At 45.3% G+C, this 20,269-nt stretch overlaps 1 long non-coding RNA gene, 1 other non-coding gene and 1 pseudogene across 2 annotated transcripts in view; 1 reads left to right on the top strand and 2 right to left on the bottom strand.

Moving 5' to 3' along the window:
- Positions 1–308: 308 nt before the first annotated feature.
- LOC112424417 (U7 small nuclear RNA) lies at positions 309–370 on the bottom strand. Its single transcript, XR_003015163.1, has one exon. It is a non-coding gene; the product is annotated as a U7 small nuclear RNA (small nuclear RNA).
- A 1,564-nt stretch (positions 371–1,934) lies between these two features.
- LOC105468435 (uncharacterized) overlaps positions 1,935–20,269 on the bottom strand; it is a 96,892-nt gene continuing 78,557 nt past the window's right edge. Inside the window, exons 3-4 of the long non-coding RNA XR_011618280.1 lie at positions 2,822–2,896; positions 1,935–2,139 (exon numbers count right to left, since the gene is read on the bottom strand). This is a non-coding gene — a long non-coding RNA (uncharacterized lncRNA). The remainder of the gene's footprint in view (positions 2,140–2,821; positions 2,897–20,269) is intronic.
- LOC105468559 (coiled-coil-helix-coiled-coil-helix domain-containing protein 2 pseudogene) lies at positions 7,484–12,554 on the top strand (annotated as a pseudogene).

Here is a 20,269-nt window from a genome sequence, read left to right as displayed (position 1 = left end):
TGTATGTGAGAAGTAAACTAGATGAAGAGATATAATGCCTTTGCTGAGACATAGGAAGGAAGCCTCTTTGCCCCAAGCCTCCCTGAGCATACGTGGCAATCTCTTCCAATCATAGGAGCTGAAAGTAATTCAGGCCAGCAAAATAATTTTCCTCAAGTTCCATCATGGTCATGTGAATCGGTCAGTTCCCTTAGGTCTTCAGGAAGGCAGGTGAGCAGGTTGAACCTTCATAGAACAGGCTTCATACAGCAGAATCAGTCTTTGTTCCAGATTTCTTTCTTTCTTTTTTTTTTTTTTTTTAATTCATTGAGGGCTTTCCGGTGTTTACTGGAAAGCCTGCTAGACAAATTCTAAAAGAGCTGTAACACACGCCCCCCCCTCCAAGGTTTTAAGAGAGATACCCTGCCCTTACCACTACTCCTTGACTCTCTCCTGGCACTAAGCAGATCAGTCTCAGCCAATTCAGCAGGGGAACTCCAGAGCCAAAATTGTCTATTTGAAGTGTCTCACTGGCCAGGCGTGGTGGCTCACGCCTGTAATCCCAGCACTTTGGGAAGCTGAGTTGGGTGGATCACTTGAGGTCAGGAGTTTGAGACCAGCCTGGACAACATGGCAAAACCCCATCTCCGTCAAAAAATACAAAAATTAGCCAGGTGTGGTGGTGCATGCCTGTAGTTTCAGCTACTCAGGAGGCTGAGATGGGAGGATCACTTGAACCTAGGAGGTAGAGGCTGCAGTGGGCCGAGATCGCGCCACTGAACTCCAGCCTGGGTGATAGAGTGAGACCCTGTCACAAAACATAAATTAATTAATTTAATTTAATTTAGAATAAATTTAAAAAATAAAATGAAGTGTCCCACATTGGGCAGAAATGGTCAGATGCTAACATCACTGCCTTATGCAGTCATAGGCTGGATGCTACTCAAATCTACTCTCCATCCCCACTAGAAAATACTAAAAGAGGCCGGGCGCGGTGGCTCAAGCCTGTAATCCCAGCACTTTGGGAGGCCGAGACGGGCGGATCACGAGGTCAGGAGATCGAGACCATCCTGGCTAACACGGTGAAACCCCGTCTCTGCTAAAAAATACAAAAAACTAGCCGGGCGCGGTGGCGGGCGCCTGTAGTCCCAACTACTCGGGAGGCTGAGGCAGGAGAATGGCGTGAACCCGGGAGGCGGAGCTTGCAGTGAGCTGAGATCCGGCCACTGCACTCCAGCCTGGGCGGCAGAGCCAGACTCTGTCTCAAAAAAAAAAAAAAAAAAAAAGAAAATACTAAAAGAAATATAGCCTTAAATACAGATTTTAGGCTCCATCATGCTACCTATCCTGACTGTTGAGTTACTCTCCAGCAGGATTCAGGAGGAAGAGTGTATCAGGAACATTTATTCAAGCTTTTATCATCCCAGAACTTGAGGATACTATTTCCTTGTTTAACCTTCCATACTATAGAAACATTGCAGCCAAGCTAATTTCAAAGAGAAGAATGAAAGAAAGTAGGAATAGCATTGCTATTGGTTTTCCAAGACCTAAAAATTATGTTGTATTTCTCTTTAGTTTGATCTTGAGATCTTTCTCTGCAGAGGAAGTATAAACTCTAGCCCTGCCCTGATCAGGTTCCAGGGGATTCTTTGCGGATATTTACACTGTGCCTTTCACAGGATACTTCTCTATCCTATCAGATGGACTAATACCTAGGTATCTGACCCACGGTCAGGTGTCCCTCTCATAGGAAACTTGTTTATACTGTCAACTGCCCTTGAGGTTCTTGCCTGACTTGTGTTCAGTTTATTCCTGCCAAGATAGCCACTCTTTAGGAGAGCTTTCACTGGGAGTAAAATTAGGTCTGTGTGTGTCAGTCAGGTGAGGTACAGAGAAGACAACACAACAAAAACACATGAAAAACAAAAGGAGTTTATTACTCATAGATCCCAGAGAGAAGAAGGGTGCCAACAAGCAGATTGTCAAACCAGTGAGAGGGGAGTGAGAAACAGAGAAGACCTATGCAATGAGTCATTCACTGGGGCCCAGGATACTATCAAATCAGAGTTCCCTTCCAATTGTGGGGTTAGAGAAAGCAGGCATGAGTTTGATGGGGTTGCATTGTTACAGAGTGGTCACTGCAGCATATCTGCACAGTCCCTGTTGAGGGTAGAATAAACAGAGTGAGTCAAATGTGCTGTCACACCCGGCTAATTTTTGTATTTTTGGTAGAGACGGGGTTTTGCCATTTTGACCAGTCTGGTCTCGAACTCCTGGCCTCAAGTGATCCACCTGCCTCAGCCTCCCAAAGTGCTGGGATTACAGACATGAGCCATCACGCCTGGCCCAACATCTTAATGACTAAACTGAAATACTTGAAGCAGGGGTGGCAAACTCAAAGACTAGGGTCAAGCAGGTAAGTATGTGAAGGAAGGGACCAAGTATAACTGCATAAGTATTCACTGTATGAGTGGTGAGGATGGCAGCAAATTCCAGAAGGCAAGCTACTCAGCTCCAGCGTACATTGCAGTCAAAAATGCAGTCCAAACCAGAGCTACATTTTTAACCACAATGCAATACAACCAACATTTAGAGCTGAACCTGTACCCATGCCACCACTCACCATACAGTAAAAAGGCTGCAATAAGATGAAGAATTATGGCCGGGCTTAATACCAGCAATTTGGGAGGCCAAGGCAGGCAGATCACTTGAGGTCAGGAGTTTGAGACTAGCCTGGCCAACATGGTAAAACCCTGTCTCTACTAAAAACACAAAAATTAGCCGGGGGTGGTGGCTGTAATCCCAGTTACTTGGGAAGCTGAGGCAGAAGGATCACTTGAACCTGGGAGGTGGGGGTTGCGGTGAGCCAAGACCATCCCATTGCACTCCATCCTGGGCAACAAGAGTGAAACTCCATCTAAAAAAACAAAAAAAAATGAGGAATTACATCACCACTCTTTTGATTACTCAAGAAAACCATAAGGTAGTACTACTGAGATCCCTACTCATAGCACCAGAATAAAACCCATACCAACTTTCACCACATCAAGTAAAAGCACCTTTTAAAATCAAGGCCATCGTACCATCACTTAATTTACTAGGAGCCAATCTCTGATACAACCATGACTTATATTCATATCAACATTTAGCACTCCATGAGAAAGCATTAGCGAAGAAGAAGGTTTTTATCCCTACAATACCAAGAGAAAGTTGTGGTCACTCAATTTTCCTCGTAGACCTAAAAGTGTTCAAAAAAAATAGTTTATTAATTTTCTTAATGGTTTTGTCATTTGTACTACATGGATTACTATAAATTATTTAACCAGGCCAGGCGCGGTGGCTCAAGCCTGTAATCCCAGCACTTTGGGAGGCCGAGGTGGGTGGATCACGAGGTCAGGAGATCGAGACTATTCTGGCTAACATGGTGAAACCCCGTCTCTACTAAAAATACAAAAAACTAGCCGGGCGTGGTGGCGGGCGCCTGTAGTCCCAGCTACTTGAGAGGCTGAGGCGGGAGAATGGCGTGAACCCGGGAGGCGGAGTTTGCAGTGAGCCGAGATCACGCCACTGCACTCCAGCCTGGGAGACACAGCGAGACTCCGTCTCAAAAAAAAAAAAAAAAAAAAATTATTTAACCAGTGCCCTATATTTAGGGCTTCTTCCTTCAAGTATTCATCGTTACAAATAATTCTACAATGATCATTACTATGTATCCGTTTTTAAGTATTTCTACAAGATATATTCACCAAAGTGTAGTTGCTAGATCAAAAGGTCTATACCGACCCTGAGTAGTCGCTCACGCCTGTAATCCCAGCACTTTGGGAGGCCGGGGAGGGCGGATCACAAGGTCAGGAGTTCAAGACTAGCCTGGCTAGCATGGTGAAACCCGGTCTCTACTGAAAATACAAAAAATTAGCCGAGAATGGTGGCATGCGCCTGTAGTCCCAACTACTCGGGGGGCTGAGGCAGGAGAATTGGTTGAACCCAGGAGGCGGAGGTTGTAGTGAGCCAAGATTGCGCCACTGCACTCCACCATGGATGACAGAGCGAGACTCCGTCTCAAAAAAAAAAAAAAAGGTCTATACCTTTAAAATGTTTATAGATATTGATAAAATGGCATCAAAATATTAACCCAATGTATAATCCTACAGACAGTGTTAAAAGAATGGCTATTTATCAATATTCAAGCCAACCCTGGAAACTGTCAATATTTCAAATGTTTACTAATCTGACAGATCAAATGAAATATTTTGATTAGAGGGGCCAGGCGCGGTGGCTCAAGCCTGTAATCCCAGCACTTTGGGTGGCCAAGACGGGCGAATCACGAGGTCGGGAGATCGAGACCATCCTGGCTAACACAGTGAAACCCCGTCTCTACTAAAAAATACAAAAAACTAGCCGGGCGATGTGGTGGGCGCCTGTAGTCCCAGCTACTCGGGAGGCTGAGGCAGGAGAATGGCTTAAACCCGGGAGGCAGAGCTTGCAGTGAGCAGAGATCCGGCCACTGCACTCCAGACTGGGTGACAGAGCGAGACTCCGTCTCAAAAAAAAAAAAAAATAAAGAAATATTTTGATTAGCATTTATTTGGTTATTAATGAGGTTCAGTGTCTTTCATGCATTAGCCATCTGCATATGTATATTCTCATAACCTTTGTCTATTTTTCTAATGCGTCATTGGTCATTGATTTGTAAGAAATTTTTTTGTATTAAGTAAATAAGATTTTCTCTCTCATATGTAGTGCAAATTTTTTTTTTTTTTTTTGAGATGGAGTCTTGCTCTGTTGCCCAGGCTGGAGTGCAGTGGCCTGATCTCTGCTTACTGCAAACTCCGCCTCCCGAGTTCATGCCATTCTCCTGCCTCAGCCTCCCGAGTAGCTGGGACTATAGGCGCCCGCCACCACGCCCAGCTGCTTTTTTGTATTTTTAGTAGAGATGGGGTTTCACCGTGTTGGCCAGGATGGTCTTGATCTCCTGAACTCGTGATCTGCCCACCTTGGCCTCCCAAAGTGCTGGGATTACAGGCGTGAGCCACCGCGCCTGGCCTGTAGTGCAAGTATTTATTCACAATTTGTTTTTTAAAATATTTATTTGTGCTGCCTTATGCTGTGCAAGATTTTTTTTTTTTTAGTGTAGTTGAATTTACATCTTTTTTTCCTTCAAAGCTTCTTGGGGTCGGGAATGGTGGCTCATGCCTGAAATCCCAGTAATTTGGTAGGCTGAGGCAGGAAGATCACTTGAGCCCTGGAGTTCAAGACTTGCCTGGGCAAAGTAGGGAAACCCTGTCTCTACAAAATTAAAAATTAAAAAAAAAAAAAGCCGGGCATGGTGGTGCCCACCTGAAGTGTAGTCGCTGCTACTCAGGAGGCTGAGTTGGGTGAATAGCTTGAGCCCAAAAGGCCGAGGCTGCAGTGAGCAATGATCGCACCATCACACTCCAGCCTGGAGACAGAGAAAGACCCCATCTCAAAAACAAACAAACAAACAAAAAACTTCTTGGCTTTTGTCATGCTTAGAAACCCCTCACCTGCTTTTTTTTTTTTTTTTTCTTCTTGTTGTTGTCCTTGCTGTTGCAGTTAAGAGATAGTCTCTCTGTAACCCAGGCTGGAGTGCAGCGGTGTGATCATAACTCGCTGTAGCCTCGAACTCCTGGGCTCAAGCAATCCTCCTGCCTCAGTCTTCAGAGTAGCTGGAACTATAGGCATGCACCACCATAACCGCCTAATCTTTTAATTTAAAAAAAAAATTTTTTTTTTTGAGATGGGGTTTTTACTGTGTTACCCAGGCTGGAGTGCAGTGGCATGATCTTGGCTCACTGAAACCTCTGCCTCCTGGGTTCAAGCAATTATCCTGCCTCAGCCTCCCAAGTAGCTGGGATTGCAGGCACCTGCCACCACTCCTGGCAAATGTTTGTATTTTTATTAGAAACGAAGTTTCACCATGTTGGCCATGCTGGTCTCGAACTCTTAACCTCAGGTGATCCACCCTCCTGGGCCTCCTAAAGTGCTAGGATTACAGGCGTGAGCCACCATGCCTGGCTGTGATCTACTTTTAATTTGTACTAATGTAACTCCTTCATGCAATAAACTGAAAAGAGTCATGTTGTCTGTCAGGCCTCTGAGCCCAAGCTAAGTCATCATAACCCCTGTGACCTGCACGTGTACATCCAGATGGCCTGAAGCAACTGAAGAATCACAAAGGAAGTGTAAATGGCCTATTCCTGCCTTAACTTGTGAACCTTACCTTGTGAAATTCCTTCTCCTGGCTCATCCTGTCTCAAAAGCTCCCCTACAGGCCGGGCGCGGTGGCTCACGCCTGTAATCCTAGCACTTTGGGAGGCCGAGGCGGGCGGATCACGAGGTCAGGAGATCGAGACCATCCTGGCCAACACGGTGAAACCCCGTCTCTACTAAAAATACAAAAAAGTAGCCGGGCGTGGTGGTAGGCGCCTATAGTCCCAGCTACTCGGGAGGCTGAGGCAGGAGAATGGCGTGAACTCGGGACGCGGAGCTTGCAGTGAGCCGAGATCGCGCCACTGCACTCCAGCCTGGGCGACAGAGCGAGACTCCGTCTCAAAAAAAAAAAAAAAAAAAAAAAAGCTCCCCCTACTGAGTACCTTGTGTCCCCGGCCCCTGCCCGCCAGCGAACAACCCCCTTTGACTGTAATTTTCCACTACCTACCCAAATCCCATAAAACGGCCCCACCCCTATCTCCCTTCGCTGACTCTCTTTTCGGACTCAGCCCGCCAGCACCCAGGTGATTAAAAAGCTTTATTGCTCTATTGCTCGCACAAAGCCTGTTAGGTGGTCTCTTCACACGGACGCACGTGAAATTGTCTATTCTTGAAGTTCCTCATTTAAACAGAGGTCAAGGAGTAGGCAACTGGTAGTATCAAGCCTGAAACAAAGCAATAACGTGATGTTTCACCCAAGCCCAGAGTCCTAAGATCACAGACGACTAGGCTGTGTCTGGCCGGAAGCTCCTCAGCTCCTTCTCTGCAGTTCCCTGCCCTAAGAGAATGTCACCACCTGCTGAGAGCAACAGCAGCAGTACCACTAGAGGGAGCCTTTGGTGGTAAAAGAAAGATCCCCTGATGTCTCCAACCTAACCCTTTGGTGAGGTGACAGGATATCTGGCTTGCCACAAATGTTTTTTATTTATTTATTTTTATTTATTTATTTGTTTTGAGACAGAGTCTCGCTCTGTCGCCCAGGCTGACTGCAGTGGCACGATCTCGGCTCACTGCAAGCTCCGCCTCCCGGGTTGCCGCCATTCTCCTGCCTCAGCCTCCCGAGTAGCTGGGACTACAGGTGCCGGCCACCACGGCCCGCAATTTTTTTTGTATTTTTAGTAGAGCCGGGTTTCACTGTGTTAGCCAGGATGGTCTCGAGCTCCTGACCTCGTGATCCGCCCGCCTCGGCCTCCCAAAGTGCTGGGATTCCAGGCGTGAGCCACTGCGCCCGGCCCACAAAGATCTTTTTGACCAGACATATCCTAGCTAAGGGATGTCCAAACAACGGAATGTGAGGCCAACCTCCCATCAGACTTAAACTTTTGATAGGAGAACAAACCTCAAACTGATGAAATCAGTCATGTAGCTAGCTAGCTATAGAGCTTTCAACTTAAATTAGCAGCAGTAACAAACTGGTTTTTGGGGTTTTTTTTCCCTTTGATTTTAATGTTGTGTGTTATTTGCTTGTTTGTTCATTTATTTATTTCTAGACGAGGTCTCGCTATGTGGCTCGGGCTGGTCTGAAACTCCTGGGTTCAAATGAGCCTCCCACCTCAGCACTCCAAAGTGCTGGGGTTCCAGGTGAGAGTCACCACCCCCAGCCATAATGTATTTAAACCCTTATTTAAATAAGCTTGTTTTCAGAAACATCTGAAAAAAATAAATAAAATAAAATTGTCACCTTACAATAAGTTTTAATACCTAGTAGAGCTGGATTTTTCTCTATTAAACTTATTTTTACAAATTCCTAGACATTCTTGCATATTTCCACTCAGATGAATCTTTTTTTTTTTTTTTTTTTTTTTTTTTGAGACGGAGTCTCGCTCTGTCGCCCAGGCTGGAGTGCAGTGGCCGCATCTCAGCTCACTGCAAGCTCCGCCTCCCGGGTCTACGCCATTCTCCTGCCTCAGCCTCCCGAGTAGCTGGGACTACAGGCGCCCGCCACCTCACCCGGCTAGTTTTTTGTATTTTTTAGTAGAGACGGGGTTTCACCATATTAGCCAGGCTGGTCTCGATCTCCTGACCTTGTGATCCGCCCGTCTCGGCCTCCCAAAGTGCTGGGATTACAGGCTTGAGCCACCGCGCCCGGCCAGATGAATCTTTAAGATGATTTTGTCAGCTATCCAAAAAGTACTGTGGAGTTTTAAAATCAGAATGGTGATAAATTTATAAATTAATTTGGGAATAATTACTACTTTTGCAAAATTCAATCCTTTGCTGTCCCTCTGGATTAATTTTAGTCTCCTTTGTATAGGTGTTACACAATTTCTTCATTAATATCGTATTTATGAGTCACCTGTAATGTGCAAGGCACTGTTTATTCTTGTATGCTGGACATACAAGAATATATCCCTGTTTTCATGGAGTTTACAATCTAGCTGGGGAGGGAGACAACATTTTTAAAAACAAACAGCCGGGGCCAGGCGCGGTGGCTCAAGCCTGTAATCCCAGCACTTTGGGAGGCCGAGACGGGCGGATCACGAGGTCAGGAGATCGAGACCATCCTGGCCGACACGGTGAAACCCCGTCTCTACTAAAAAATACAGAAAACTAGCCGGGCGAGGTGGCGGGCGCCTGTAGTCCCAGCTACTTGGGAGGCTGAGGCAGGAGAATGGCGTGAACCCGGGAGGCGGAGCTTGCAGTGAGCTGAGATCCGGCCACTACACTCCAGCCTGGGCGGCAGAGCGAGACTCCGTCTCAAAAAAAAAAACAAAAAACAAAAAACAAAAACAAAAAAAAAACAGCCGGGCACGGTGGCTCATGCCTATAATCCTAGGACTTTGGGAGGCCGAGGCGGGCAGATCACGAGGCTAGGAGTTTGAGACCAGCCTGACCAACATAGTGAAACCCCGTTTCTACTAAAAATACAAAAATTAGCCGGGCATGGTGGTGCACGCCTGTAGTCCCAGCTACTCAGGAGGCTGAGGCAGGAGAATCACTTGAACACAGGAGGCAGAGGTTGCAGTTAGCCGAGATCGCACCACTGCACTCCAGCCTGAGCAACAGAGTGAGACTCTGTCTCAAAAAAAATAAAATTAAATTAAAAACAAATATAATATGACAATTGGTGACAAGTGTTATAAGGAAAATAAACCTAGGTAAGAGCATAAAGAATAAAAGGAAAGGAATGCTATTTTACATAGGCTGATCAGGGAAGGCCTTTCTGATAGGTAAAACTTTAGCAGAAACTTAAAGGAGGTGAATGAATCAGCCATGAGGATATCAAGGTAAAGAGCATTGCAGGCAGTAAGTACAAAGCCCTAAGGCTCAAGCGTGACTGGCTTGTTTGAGGAACAGCAGGAAGCTAGTATGACTGAAGTACAGGTGATAAGATCTGAGTGCTAACCAGGGACCAGGTTATATATAAGTCCTTGTAGGTCATGGGAACGATTTTGGATTTTATTCTGAGTGGGTTTAAAAGGCACTGGGAGGTTTTAAACTAAGAAGCGACATGTCTGATTTATTCTTTTAAAGGATCACTGTCACTTCTATGAGGAGAATAGAATGGCAAAGGTGGAAGTTGGGAACTCAGTTAAATCCAGGAGATACATATGATGGTAGCTTGGGCCAGGGTGGTGGGGAGGGTAATTTGTGCTCAGAACAGAAAGAAGTGAGCCAGGGCCTCTTCCATCCAGAGGCATTTACCAAACAAGAGGTGTTCCTTAAGTGAGAGGGACACACGAGGCAATGAGTTAGTGACATGCAGCTGCCAGGAAAGTAGACCCTGGACTCTGGGTAATATCTCTGTGTGTGTGTGTGTGTGTGTGTGTGTCTCTCTCTCTCTCTCTCTCTCTCTCACACACACACACACACACACACACACACACACACTCAACTAGGATTCTGTCGTAGTCTTTGCCCTAGGGGTCATTTGCCTACCCCAGGAAACAACTGATAGGCAAGCAGTGCTTTGGGGTGGACACTGGGAACTGAAGAAAGCAGCTGAAGCTGTGCACCAGCCAAAGGGGACTCCTAGCGCAAATTACACTCTTGTGCAGAGAGAACTCAAAGGACTACGCTCTGGAATATGGAAACAGAAAAATCCTCAAGCTTTGTTTCCAGATCATTAATGCTTTCAGATGGTGAGTCATGACTAAGGCAAGCTTTGAGAGAGGCCAGAAACCCAGAGAGGTTAGCATAGCATGCAGGGATAGCTTTTAACCTTAAGGTGTTTGACCATTCCAAAGAGGTATGTGAGAAGCTGAGCTGCTCATTTGTTGGTTTATGGGGCTGGGGGCAAAAGGTGGAATCTAAGGGGTACTGTTCCTTGCTTTGGGTTTGGAAACTAGATAGCTACACCCTAGGAGTAAGAACGAACCAGAAGTAAATTCGCCTTCATGACCTCCATAGACCAGATTTATCATTTGAATGGCCCACAAAATATCAAGATTTAAACTTGGAATAAGGTAATCCCATAGTTTTCCCATACTATTAGTGCCCCAGGCACTTGGTAAGAAACAAAAAAAAATCCTTTCTGGGAAAAGATAATATTATTCCAAGTCTCAAATTATTTCTATAAATAATTCTTCAGGGCCGGGCACAGAAGCTTATGCCTGTAATCCCAGCACTTTGGAAGGCCAAGGCAGGTGGGTCACTGGAGGTCAGGAGTTTGAGACCAGCTGGGCCAACATGGTGAAACCCCATCTCTACGAAAAATACAAAAATTAGTTGGGCGTGGTGGCAGGCACCTGTAATCCCAGCTATTCGGGAAGCTGAGGCAGGAGAATCGCTTGAACCCAGGAGACGCAGTTGCAGTGAGTCAAGATCGCGCCACGGCACTCCAGCCTGGGTGACAAGAGCAAGACTCCATCTCAAAAAATAATAATAATAATGATAATTCAAATAGGATATCCAACACATAACTAAAGATAACCAGGGACCAGCTGTGGTGGCTCACGCATGAAATCCCAACACTTTGGAAGGCTGAGGTGGGCAGATCACGAGGTCAGGAGTTCAAGACCAGCCTGGCCAACATGGTGAAACCCTGTCTCTACTAAAAATACAAAACTTAGCTGGACGTGGTGGCGGGTACCTGTAATCCCAGCTACTCAGGAGGCTGAGGCAGGAGAATTGCTTGAACCTGGGAGGCAGAGGTTGCAGTAAGCTGAGATCGCCCCATTGCACTCCAGCCTGGGGGACAGAGTGAGACTCCTACTAAAAAAAAAAAAAAAAAAAAAGTTGGTGGGGGGCTGGGCGGCAAAGGGCTTAAGTAGACATTTCTTCAAAGAAGATATACAAATGGCCGATAAAGACATTTAAAGATGTTCAGGGCCAGATGTGGTGACTCACACCTACGATCCCAGCACTTTGGGCTGCCAAGGTGGGAGGATATCTTGAGCCCAGGAGTTCATGACCAGCCTGGGCAACATAGTGAGACCCTCTCTCCATATAAAAACAAAAAATAAGGCTGGGCACGGTTGCTCACACCTGTAATCCCAGCACTTTGGGAGGCCGAGGCGGGCAGATCACCTGAGGTCAGGAGTTTGAAACCAGCCTGGCCAACATGGCAATACCCCGTCTCTACCAAAAACTACAAAAATTAGCCTGGCATGGTGGCGGGCGCCTGTAATCCCAGCTACTTGAGGCAGGAGAATCGCTTGAACTTGGGAGGCCGAGGTTGCAGTGAGCCGAGATTGAGCCATTGCACTCCAGCCTGGGTGACAGAGCAAAACTCCATCTCAAAAATAAATAAATAAATAAAATAAAGGTGTTTAACATCACTAATCATTAAGGAAATGCAAACCAAAATCACGAGATACCATTTTACATGCAGAAGAATAGCTATAATTTTAAAAAGATAGAGTTTCACAAGTCTAGACGCTGAGCCGCTCCACATTCGCAACGTCACGTGGAAGCTGAAGCTGCACCCCCCACGTGGCCCCTCTGGCCAGCTGAGCACCTCAGATAAGAACTACACCCAGTCCAGCACCAGCAGGTCAGCCACCAGCATCAGCCCCACCCTCTGCAGCTGGCTCTCCTACTGCTGCACTCCCCGGCAGCAAGGTCTGATGGCCCAGGTGGCAATCACTGCAGCAAGCATGGCTGTGGACTCTGCTATGGGGCACACACTGGGTCATGCCATCAATGGGAGCTTCAGTGGAGCAAATGATGCTGAGCCCACAAGTGGTGACATCACTTACCAGGAGCCTCAGGGAACCCAGCCGGCCCAGCAGCAGTAACCTTGCTTGTATGAGATAAAATGGTTTTTGGAATGTGCCCAGAATTAGGGAGACAAAGTTCTGTGAGGGTTTCCATGATGTGTTGAAGCAGTGCAGACTTGCAAATGGATTTATCTAATCAAGAAGTTCAAATTGAAGAAATGGAAAATCAGCTCTCATAACTAAGTTAATTTAGTGTAAAAATATAATTGATAGTCGGGCGTAGTGGCTCACGCCTGTAATCCCAGCACTTTGGGAGGCCAAGGCGGGCGGATCACCTGAGGTTGGGAGTGCGAGACCAGCCTAACCAACATGGAGAAACCCTGTCTCTACTAAAAAAAAAAAAAAAATACTAAAAATTAGCTTGGTGGCAAATGCCTGTAATCCCAGCTACTCAGGAGATTGAGGTAAGAGAATCACTTGAACCCAGGAGCTGCAGGTTGTGGTGAACCGAGATCGCACCACTGCACTCCAGCCTGGGCAACAAGAGCGAAATTCCGTCTCAAAAAAAAAAAAATATATATATATACACACACACACACACACACACATATACACACATATATATATACACACACACATATATATACACATATATATATTTAATAGTGAAGGTATAAAGTGTAAAACCATCAGTTAAACCAATCCTCTGTCATTCATTACTTTCTTGCTTCAGAATTGCAATAGAAGAGAGTGTTCTTATTTGGTAGAATTTCATTAAGATAGTATAGAATTTGGGGCTTGTCAAATGTTTGTGTGGCCTCCTTAAACCAGCTGTTGTGATTTTTTTGTTGTTGTTTTGTTTGTGAGTTAATTAGAATAAGGTGATTTTCTTCGCCCAAAAAAGACATAACAAGTGTTGCTGACAATGTGGAGAAATGGGAACCCTTATACATTGTTGGTGAGAATGTGAAATAATCTAGCTACTTTGGAAAAAATGGAAACAATCTACATGTCCATCAACTAATGAATGAATAAACAAAATGTGGTATATTTATACCAAATATTCCACTTATTCCATTAAATGGAATATTATTTGGCCATAAAAAGGAATGAAGTACTGATACATGCTACAACATGGATGAATCTCAAAGAAATTATGCTAAGTGAAGGAATCACTCACAAAAGACCACATATTATATAGTTCCATTTATTTGAAATGCGAAGCAGAAATTGTGACCCTTCCGCCCGACCGGAAGGGTGGTATTTGAAAGATGTGTTGGCAGGGTATAGTGGCCCTGTAATCCCAACACTTCATGAGTCCGAGGTGGGTGGATCACCTGAGGTCAAGAGTTCAAGACCAGCCTGGACAACATGGTGAAACCCTGTCAAAATACAAAAATTAACTGAGCCTGGTGGTGCATGCCTGTAGTCCTAGCTGCTCGGGAGGCTGAGGCAGGAGAATCACTTGAACCTGGGAGGCAGAGGTTGCAGTGAGGCATAATTGTGCCACTGTACTCCAGCCTGGGCAACAGAGCAAGACTCCATCTCAAAAAAAAAAAAAAAAAAGAAAAGAAAAGAAAAAAGAAAAAGAAAGATGTGTTAGGAAAAAAAAAAAAAAAAGGAAGGAGCCTAAGAATTGCACAGTACAGCCGGGCGCGGTGGCTCAAGCCTGTAATCCCAGCACTTTGGGAGGCCGAGACGGGCGGATCACAAGGTCAGGAGATCGAGACCATCCTGGCTAACATGGTGAAACCCCGTCTCTACTAAAAATACAAAAAACTAGCCGGGCGAGGTGGTGGGCGCCTGTAGTCCCAGCTACTCGGGAGGCTGAGGCAGGAGAATGGCGTGAACCCGGGAGGCGGAGCTTGCAGTGAGCTGAGACCCGGCCACTGCACTCCAGCCTGGGCGACAGAGCGAGACTCCGTCTCAAAAAAAAAAAAAAAAAAAAAAAAAAGAATTGCACAGTACAAGAGACAGTAGTCTTGTGAAGGCAAGACATGAAGAAGTAGTCATTGGAGGAATAGCATTCAGAAGATCAAAAGATCCTTCTCTCCAAAAGTATCATTTATTAAAGCCACTATACTTTATTGTATCAACAGAAGAGGGTGCTCTTGAGCCAATAAACCAAATAAGGTATCTGAATCCTTTTCTTCACATAGAATTAATCAAAACGTTATGAACGAATCAGGAAAATCCAGGATACTTTACAATAATCAGAAAATGATTATCTTCACAGAGTTACTATAAGGGGGTAAAAAAGCAAGAACCAAAACTTTTCAGCTGATGAAAATAAATACCCTCAAAAAAAAAAAAAAAAAAAGCATAGTAAAGGAGAGAAAACCTTAAATATAATTAAACACGCAATTGCAGATATGAAAGACTACTGTGAATCAAAAATTTAAGGCTGGGCACAGCGGCTCACACCTATGATCCTAGCACTTTGGGATGCTGAGGTGGGTGGATTATTTGAGCCCCGTAGTTCTAGACCAGCCTGGCCAACATGGTAAAACCCCATCTCTACTAAAAATACAAAAATTAGCCAGGTGTGGTGGCGTGCACCTGTAATCCCAGCTACTCAGGAGGCTGAGGCAGGAGAATTGCTTGAGCCTGGGAAGTGGAGGCTGCAGTGAGCCAAGATTGCGCCACTGTGCTCCAGCCTGGGCGAGAGAGCCAGACTCTTGTCTCAAAACACACACACACACACACACACACACACACACACACACACACACAATAGAAACAAACAACAGGAACATGTGGCGTGCTGACTGAACTCAGGAAAGAAATTGCAGAAAAAGACAAAATCATCTCAGAAGAGAAAACTCAATTACGAGGTGCCCAAGGGAGAATTGGTATCATTGAAAAATGCCATAAAGGGAAAGAAAGAATGTGAATAAAAAAGAACCAAGATAGGCCGGGCGCGGTGGCTCAAGCCTGTAATCCCAGCACTTTGGGAGGCCGAGACGGGCGGATCACGAGGTCGGGAGATCGAGACCATCCTGGCTAACACGGTGAAACCCCGTCTCTACTAAAAAAATACAAAAAACTAGCCGGGCGAGGTGGCGGGCGCCTGTAGTCCCAGCTACTCGGGAGGCTGAGGCAGGAGAATGGTGTGAACCCGGGAGGCGGAGCTTGCAGTGAGCTGAGATCCGGCCACTGCACTCCAGCCTGGGCGACAGAGCGAGACTCTGTCTCAAAAAAAAAAAAAAAAAAAAAAAAAAAGAACCAAGACAACCAAAACAAATTAAAGGGGCAAAGAGCAAACTGACAGTCTCGCTTGGTCACCAGGCCGGAGTGCAGTGGCGTGATCTCGGCTCACTGAAACCTCCACCTCCCAGGTTCAAGCCATTCTCCTGCCTCACCCTCCCGAGTAGCTAGGATTACAGGCACACGCCACCACACCCACCTAATTTTTGTATTTTTAGTAGAGATGGGATTACAGGCGTGAGTCACCGAGCCCAGCCTGAAAGCCCTTAAGAAAAAAACAAACGGCCAGACACAGTGGCTCACACCTGTAACCCCAGCACTTCGGGAGGCCAAAGCGGGCAGATCACCTGAGGTCAGGAGTTCAAGACCAGCCTGACCAACATGGAGAAACTCCATCTCTACCAAAAAAAAAAGAAAAAAAAAATACAAAATTAGCTGGGCGTGGTGGCGCCTACCTGTAATCCCAGCTACCTGGGAGGCTGAGGCAGGACAATCGCTTGAACCCAACGGATGGAGGTTTCAGTGAGCTGAGATCGTGCCACTGCACTCCGGCCTGGGCAATAGAGTAAGACTCTGTCTCAAACAAAAACAAAAACAAAACAAACAATGGAACAGAACTGTTATAATATTTAAAATTATAACTTAAAACTTTCTAGAAATAAAGCAACATCCACTTCTACATATTTAAAGATTCCATGGTGTACTTAAGGACTCTGAGACATAGCTCAGTAAAACAGACAATAGTGATTAGAAAAAAAAATCCTTTGACTCTATAGGCAAAATAAACAAAAAAACACTTAAGTGACCTACAGGAAAAGAAAATCAGTTGGCATCAAAGTACTTGACAGAATTATAGAAAGTAAGATAACAGTGAAGAAATCTCTTGAAGAAACTCAAGTTTTTAAAAAGTCTGAGTTTCAGAAGACTCAAACATATCAGAGAAAAAAAAAAGAAAAAAGTGTGAGCCAAAGATTCCATCTTTAAACTTTCAAGAACTCAAGTAATTTTGTATTCAAGGACTCTTTCTGAGGATTCTACTAGGAGTCAAGTTTCATGCAACTAAAAGATGTTTGAAAAATTTTAGCCAAAAAAAACAGATCTTAAGAATTGAACATGTTCAGGCCGGGCGCGGTGGCTCAAGCCTGTAATCCCAGCACTTTGGGAGGCCGAGACGGGCGGATCACGAGGTCAGGAGATCGAGACCATCCTGGGTAACACAGTGAAACCCTGTCTCTACTAAAAATACAAAAACTTAGCCGGGCGAGGTGGCAGGCGCCCGTAGTCCCAGCTACTCGGGAGGCTGAGGCAGGAGAATGGCGTGAACCCGGGAGGCGGAGCTTGCAGTGAGCTGAGATCCGGCCACTGCACTCCAGCCTGGGTGACAGAGCGAGACTCCGTCTCAAAAAAAAAAAAAAAAAAAAAAAAAGAATTGAACATGTTCAATTATATAAATCTAAGACTAAAACAAATGTAAGAATAAGTGCTGATGAATGTTCTCTGGCAAAGTAGAAATACAATTAAAAATGGGAGCAAAGAAGAAATGTAGAAGAATAAGCTCAATGATTAAGCACAGGTAAAAGGTGAAAGTTAAAGCATATCTTTTAAACAAGCAAACCAGCCTGGCACAGAGGATCACGCCCGCAATTCCAGCACTTTGGGAGTCTGAGGCCAGAGGATCACTTAAGCCTGAGCCCAGGTGTTCAAGACCAGCCTGGGCAATGTAGCAAGACCTCCATCTCTTAAAAAAATTAACTAAAAAAAATAAAAAATTAGGAAACCAAATAGTAAAAACCTAGGTAAGAAAAATGAGGGCTGGCCCGGTGCAGTGGCTCACGCCTGTAATCCCAGCACTGTGGGAGGCGAGGCAGGTGGATCACCTGCAGTCAGGAGTTCGAGACCAGCCTGGTCAACATGATGAAACCCCATCTCTACTAAAAATACAAAAAAATTAGTCAGGTGTGGTGGCAGGTGCCTGTAATCCCAGTTACTCAGGAGGCTGAGGCAGGAAAATGTCTTGAACCCGGGAGGTGGAGGTTGCAGTGAGCCGAGATTGTGGCATTGCACTACAACCTGGGTGACAAGAGTGAAACTCCGTCAAGAAAGAAAGAAGAAAGAAGGAAGGAAGGAAGGAAGGAAGGAAGGAAGGAAGGAAGGAAGGAAGGAAGGAAGGAAGGAAGGGGAAGAGGAAAGAGAAAGAAAGAAAGAAAGAAAGAAAGAAGGAAACAGAGAGAGAGAGAAAGAAAGAAACAAAGAAAGAGAGAGAGAAAAAGAAAGAAAGAAAAAAAGAAAGAAAGAAAGAAGGAAAGAAAGAAAGAAAGAAAGAAAGAAAGAAAGAAAGAAAGAAAGAAAGAAAGAAAGAAAGAAAGAAAGAAAGAAAGATAAGGGCTAAGAGCTGAGACCCTTAGCTATGCTGGTATCGACCACCTCATCTATCCTGTAAGCCTGTTCATGCTCTGACCCTTGTGGTTTCTCTCCTTTTTTGAGACAGAGTCTCACTCTGTCATCCAGGCTGGAGTGCAGTGGTGCGATCTTGGCTCACTGCCACCTCCATCTCCCAGGTTCAAGCCATTCTCCTGCCTTGGCCTCCTGAGTAGCTGGGACTACAGGCACACTCTGCTACCCGGCTAATTTTTTTTTCCACCACCATGCCCAGCTAATTTTTGCATTTTTAGTAGAGATGGGGTTTTACCACATTGGCCAGGCTGGTCTCAAACCCCTGATCTCTAGGTGATCTGCCTGCGTGGGCATCCCAAAGTGCTGGGATTACAAGCATGAGCCACCGTGCCCAACCAAGATTTTTGTTTAAATTCTAAATAGTAACTGTTTGCTTTAGGGCTTACTCAGTTGCTTGCTACATGGAAGAGCAGACAGGAGGTTGTTCAGAAAAAAATGTATACTAAAAGATGACGTTGGCTTTTTGTTTAGTCTTTTTTTTTATCATGTTAACACAATATCCATCTGTTTTACTAAGGTTTTTAAAAACTATTATCATAAATAAACATTGAACTTATCAGGTGCCTTTTTTGGCATATATCAAGAGGATCATGTGGTTTTCTGCCTTTTGTCTATTAATATAATAAATACTATAAAATTAATATAGTTCATCATACTGAACCATCTCTTAAATTTCTGGAATGAATTCCACTTGGCCATGGTTAGTGCACAATTTTTGTTGTTGTTGTTGTTAAATATCATATCAGGGTTTTTGCAGATATTTATATGTATATATATACACATATATATATGTTTTTTGAGACGGAATCTCACTCTGTTGCCCAGGCTGGAGTGCAGTGGTGCAATCTTGGCTCACTGCAACCTCTGCCTTCCAAGTTAAAGTGATTCTCGTGCTTCAGCCTCCCGAGTAGCTGGGATTACAGGTGTCCGCCACCATACCCAGCTAATTTTTGTAGTTTTAGTAGAGACAGGGTTTCACTATGTTGGCCAGGCTGGTCTCAAACTCCTGATCTCAGGTGATCCACCCGCCTCGGCCTCCCAAAGTGCTGGGATTACAGGCATGAGCCACCACGTCCAGCCAGCAATATTTTTAAGTTATTTCATCAAACTTATTTTGAGCAACCCCATTTTCTTTTTTTTTTTTTTTTTTTTTTTTGAGACGGAGTCTCGCTCTGTCGCCCAGGCTGGAGTGCAGTGGCGCGATCTCGGCTCACTGCAAGCTCCGCCTCCCGGGTTCACGCCATTCTCCTGCCTCAGCCTCCCGAGTAGCTGGGACTACAGGCGCCCACAACCGCGCCCGGCTAATTTTTTGTATTTTTAGTAGAGACGGGGTTTCACCGTGGTCTCGATCTCCTGACCTTGTGATCCGCCCGCCTCGGCCTCCCAAAGTGCTGGGATTACAGGCATGAGCCACCGCGCCCGGCAACCCCATTTTCTTGACTGATTTTTTTTTCCCCTTCCAAACCGTCACTATCAGGATACAGAGCCCAAAGACATAGCACAGCCCATCATCCCATGCATGGTCCCTGCTCAGTTCAGGATTCCTTCACATACCATGTCTTGGTCCAACACAAAGGAGCCCTCACACAGTTCACAGTCCTTAACAATAGGAGCCAGCAAGGTGGGAAATTACCCTCTGTCTGGTTGAGGATCTTCATACAGACATATGCTCCCCAAATTACTAAGCAGACAATCCTCTGAGCAGACACTAGCAATTCAGCCAAGGTCCAGACCCCTAACACAGTTCGATAGGAGATAGACACCACTCAGCATCTATATCAGGAATGGCAAAGTGGTATCCTTGAGTGGATTCTTGATACACATTGCACACTTTTCTCCACACACAATGTTTCTTTTTTCTTAATAATTTTTTTGTAGAGACAGGGTCTTGCTATGTTGCCCAGGCTGGTCTTGAACTCCCAGGCTCAAGTGATCCTTCTGCCTCAACCTCCCAAAGTGCTGGGATTACAGGAGTATACCACCACACACAGCCCCTTTTCAAATTGAACCAAGACTTAAAAATCAGAATATTTATGGCAGGGCACAGTGGCCCATGCCACCAGTGCTTTGGGAGGCAGAGGTGGGAGATTTGCTTGAGCCCAAGGGTTCAAGACCAGCCTGGGAAATATAGCAAGACCACATTTACAAAAAATTTAAACATTAGTTAGGTGTGGTGGTGTGCACCTGTAGTCCCAGTTACTAGAAAGACTGAGGTGGGAAGATCACTATCATGAGGTCAGGAGATTGAGACCATCCTGAATAACATGGTCTCTACTAAAACTACAAAACATTAGCCG

The sequence above is a fragment of the Macaca nemestrina genome, chromosome X (genome assembly GCF_043159975.1).
Source record: "Macaca nemestrina isolate mMacNem1 chromosome X, mMacNem.hap1, whole genome shotgun sequence".
In the NCBI taxonomy this organism is placed as follows: Eukaryota; Metazoa; Chordata; class Mammalia; order Primates; family Cercopithecidae; genus Macaca; species Macaca nemestrina.
The sequence above is the reverse complement of the archived record's forward strand: the minus strand, read 5'-3'. Positions and strand labels throughout refer to the sequence as shown.